The sequence below is a fragment of the Arachis ipaensis genome, chromosome B03 (genome assembly GCF_000816755.2).
Source record: "Arachis ipaensis cultivar K30076 chromosome B03, Araip1.1, whole genome shotgun sequence".
Lineage (NCBI taxonomy): Eukaryota > Viridiplantae > Streptophyta > Magnoliopsida > Fabales > Fabaceae > Arachis > Arachis ipaensis.
In genome coordinates, this window is record NC_029787.2 from 126,844,720 (window position 1) to 126,849,569 (window position 4,850).

The following is a 4,850-nucleotide window of genomic DNA, read 5'->3' on the forward strand; positions in this document are numbered from 1 at the left end:
AACGTTACATAATTAAATACACATAAAACTAATCTATACTAACAGTCTATCAAAATTAAATTTTAATATTTAAATGAAAAATTTTATGAGACTTTTGTAATTCGAATACTATGTCAATGCTAATTCTAATTCTCTTGACATTGTTTATGACCAAATTATTCTCGTTTGACTACTAATTTATTTTATCTATTTATCATGACTGAGGAAGGATAGTTAACACAATATATATAATCATATGATGTAAATCAATTAAAATTATGACGTAAAATCAAAAGAAGATGAAAATAAAAATATAAAATTATACAAATTAATACATTGATAAAACAGAGTCAAATAACAAACTAATTCAAACTTGACAGTAAATAAAATGCAAATCAATAATAGTCATGTTATTTAATTATAGTACATGTACACAAAAAATTAATCATTAAATTAATTATTAATATAATATATATATATATTAAAAATAAATTAAATAATATATATTTATATACAAATACATGATAATTAATCTTTTTGTATGCATAGTATTTTTACATGCATCTTATAGCAAAGAATTAAATGCCAAAAGTGATATGATTATCTCATCTTCTAGCCATAACTGTATGTTGTACAGTTGTAGTAATTCCAAATCAAACTTGCAAAGGAGAGCAAATTAAATCAGAAGTAGAAATGTAAGTACTAAATAAAACGAAGCTTTAAAAAAGAAAGGTTTAACCAAAGTTATAGTGAAAATAGTCCATTGAGTTAAGTCTGTCACTTTTGGGCTTTTGGCTTTCATTACAAAAACACAAATAAACAAATATATAAAAATAATTAAGTTGGATTGATTTATTAGTTAATTCACTAGTCCGCTTAAATAAATGTCGAGAAGTTTAAATTCCGATTTGTATATACAATAACTCATTGAATGAAGTTTTATAAAAAATAAAATTATTCTCTACTCACCTTCTACTGATTAAAAACAACATGATTGATCAGTTTAACAAATAATTCAAATGCCAATGAGTTATAGCTCAAATGGTATAGTCTCCCATACTCAATTAAGAAGTTGTGGGTTAGAGTCTCCTATCTTTGGTAAAAAATAAATAAATAAATAATTCAAATAACACTAAATATAATAATTTAATTATTTATAATAAAAGAGAAAAAAAAACCACGTTATTAAGTTTATCATTACTCGTATAATATAAAAAAACACAAATCGAGAGTATTGTAGGTTTTATTGTCAAAGTCTGTACTTTATAAAAAAAACACGTGTTTATCATTATATTCTTTTATAATTTTTGAAAGGATGAAGTATTTTTTTTGTCCCTCACGTTTGTTATTTTTTTTAAACAATTGCGAACATTAGAGACAAAAAATATATTTTATCCCCTTCATAAAAATAATATTTTTAAAACAATCATATTTATTTGAAACCATATTTAAATTCACAATTCAATTGTTTTATGAATAGTTGATATATTTTACTTTTTATTTCTTTTTTATCTTAGTTATAAATATAAATACAACTCTATTTTTTTTCAATTGCATTCATATATATTATTGATATTATTATTATTAATGTGTTTTTGTATGTGGATGAGCATAGTTGATAATATTCATCTAACTAATTATAATTTTCTTTTAAAGGGAGATTTATTTTTTGCAATTAGAAATTACATCACAAAAAAGTAATAGTATAAATGATCTCTTTTAACTTACTAATATAAATTAAAAAATTAGTTAATTTATATAAGTAATTCTAATTAAATACAAATTTTTCAAATAACTGAATAAAAAAGTTAATATTAATTTTCAAGTTTTTCTATTAAATAATTTCGTATATATACAAATGAATTTATTTTAATTTCGCATAGATCTAAATCTAATTGTATATAATTTTAGATCTTGTGTCGTCCAAATATTTTTACTATAGGGTAAATTATATTTTTTGTCCATAAAATTTGGCAAAAGTTTTAAAAACTACTCCTAGGTTTTATTTTGTTTTAATTTTGTCCAAAAAGTTTTTGATTTGTATCAAATACACTCTCGACGGCTAAATTTTCAAAAAATTTAAGACTAATTTAACAATAATGCATGAAAATTATACTTGATTTGCTTGTATTGAAGGTTGTTCTTATAAAATTGTTGTTGAATTGGTCTTAAATTTTTTAAAAAGTTAGCCGTCAAAGGTATATTTGATGCAAATCGAAAACTTTTGTGACAAAATTGAAACAAAATAAAACTTAGAATATTTTTAAAACTTTTATCAAACTTTAGGGACAAAAAATATAGTTTACGCTTTACTATATACTCCAAAAAATTCAAATGATTAAAGACTAAAATTTCCTTCCTATACCTACTTACATATTTTCCGAAATTGACATTTTCTTTCGATTTACTCTTACATAACGGTACATTTATATTAACCAAGTGGTATATTATTAGAATTGATGTTTATTTTTTACTAACAATTGATTTTTTTTCGATGCTTTCTTTTTCAAAATGTTAAATTTTTAGATTATAATACTATAATTTTGGTTTGTTAAATTACATATTATAACGTAAATATTATAACGAGAGTATGTCTAAAATAAGTACAATAACTTTGTACTTATTAAATGTATTACATTTTTATAAATCTTTAAATTTTATTAAATGTAAATAAACAACTACTATAAAAAGAAAAGTATTGATATACCATAATAAAAGACATTTCTCATCTATATGTACTTAATAACTTCCATATATCTTCACGGTATGAATAATTTATAATAAATTTTAATAGCTAGATTGAATGGAACAACAAAATTCTACTTTCGTACGGCAGAATATCAGAATCGCTTCCTAAAGTATAAACAAATAAATTTGTGGTTGGTTTTGATGTACTCCTACTATTTTTCATTAAAAAAATTATATGTATAACACTGGTAATAAATTAAATGGGTCAACCTGCCCCCAACATATCACGGGTAAAACTCGTGTCTGAATAATATTTTCAGAGGAAAAATAAACGAGATCTCTAAATCCCAACCCATAGGCATAGCCATGTCCACCACTCTTCTATCTCCCACCTCTCCTTCAAACCCCGTCTCCCACCCGTCAAACCTCAATGCTTTCTCAGGCCTCCGAGGTTCGTTACTGTATTTTCACCTAGAGAACTTTTTAGAATCTCTCTTTTAAAGCATTTTGCAGTCAACGACAACGATGATGCTGGTCATGGCGGCGGTTTTGTTGATTGGGAGAGAGCAGAGAAGGAGGCTCGAGCACGGAGCACTATGCCAGAACGCTTTCGGTACCTCGCTAAGGAAGCTCCTGATCCTCCTGTCAGGTGGCCTTGGCTTCTTGGTCAGTCTCTTAACCTCTCTATTTTTCTAATTTATTGCTTTCAATTTTTAAAAGTTCAGAAAATTCCATGTGTTTGAGCCACAAAGTCTGAAATTTTATTGTATTTGGAGTAGTTGCATGAATTGGCAAGTATCTGGAAATCATTTTGTTGCAATTCAAGTGCTATTGGAGTGTTCAGTTTTTAGACACATTCATTTATCCATAAATTTCTTATTGTGCTGTGGAATCGAAAAGGATTTTGATATGTCCCCCAAATTTCATTGTGGTGTTTCTTTGGTTATTCATAGCAAGAAGTTCACGGTTGCTGCAATTCTAAAAATTTCTGGCTACTCTCTAACCTGGTAGCGGTGTATAATGAGAAATATTTTGTTGGAATTTAAGCTATAACCTCTCATGTGGAAATTAAAAACTATAAGCTTTCAATGGTCAGTTGATTCGTTTTGGGTCCAATTGTACATGCTATCTCTTTTGTGTACTCATGTGTTTTGTGTTACTTTCGTGCAGTACTTGGCTTTCTCATCTATGCTTGGAGAGCTGTTCTATTTGAACTATCCAACTGGAAGAATGCTGTCTTTGGTATTGTCAGTTCTGCAGGAAACCTTTTGACATATCTTTTCGCCATACTGTATCGATTCATAGGAAGTCCGATCACTTTTGCAATCAGATGCATGGAGGATTCATTCTATACTATTCGTGCCTTCTATTCTTGGACAATCAACAATGCTCCCATACCAGAGTTGACTACAATCATTGTGCTTGCGTCGGTTGTTTTAGCAATTGCCGAAACTACCGTCCTAACTGTACCAACAAGCAACCTTATGTTTTGACTGTGTCTGGTTTTATTGGTTATGCGGCAGTTAGAGGCTATCTCTCCGAACCTTTTTTCTCGACCCTTCTGCTAGGGTTGTACGCTTTCTCAAAATTAATAAAAAAGAGAGACAATGTTTCATGCGCAATGCCTGTTGCAGCTGTACTAACTGCTGTTGGGGAAGGTTGGATTAGAGTTTTAGTGCTTATCACATTTGTAGCCTTGGCTACTTATCAGTATTCCCAAACACTTTCCGAAGGAAAACAGGTTGAAGACCAAGAAATGACAGAAAGGAGGATTTCAGTACCACTATTTGTTGCTGCTTTAGCGATTGGCTTACGCCTCGCTGCTAAGTTGGCTGGGTATCGGCACTTGACGTGGATGATTGTATGATCGCGGAGAGAATGGAGCCTCTTGATCTAAGGTTTTTGAAGTAGGACGTGACATAGATGACTAGAGCAGTTATTGTTCTGTTCTGTTCTGTTATTATGCAGATTTGGTTTTCCTATGTTCTGTAGAATATAACATTGTATCACAAGGCTTTTCACCTGTTCTTGTTATAAAAAAATTTGTTATTCCATTTAGGAGTCATCCGTTTCAATCTGTTATTGTCTTGTAATATAGTCAGCGGTTTCAAGATAACTTCCTTTATTTTAAAATATCAATCATAAAATAAAACTTATAATGATTTTTTATGTATATATAATTT

General features: G+C 28.5%; 1 pseudogene; it reads left to right on the forward strand.

The window, feature by feature from the left end:
• Nucleotides 3,012-4,732, forward strand: LOC107633965 (annotated as a pseudogene).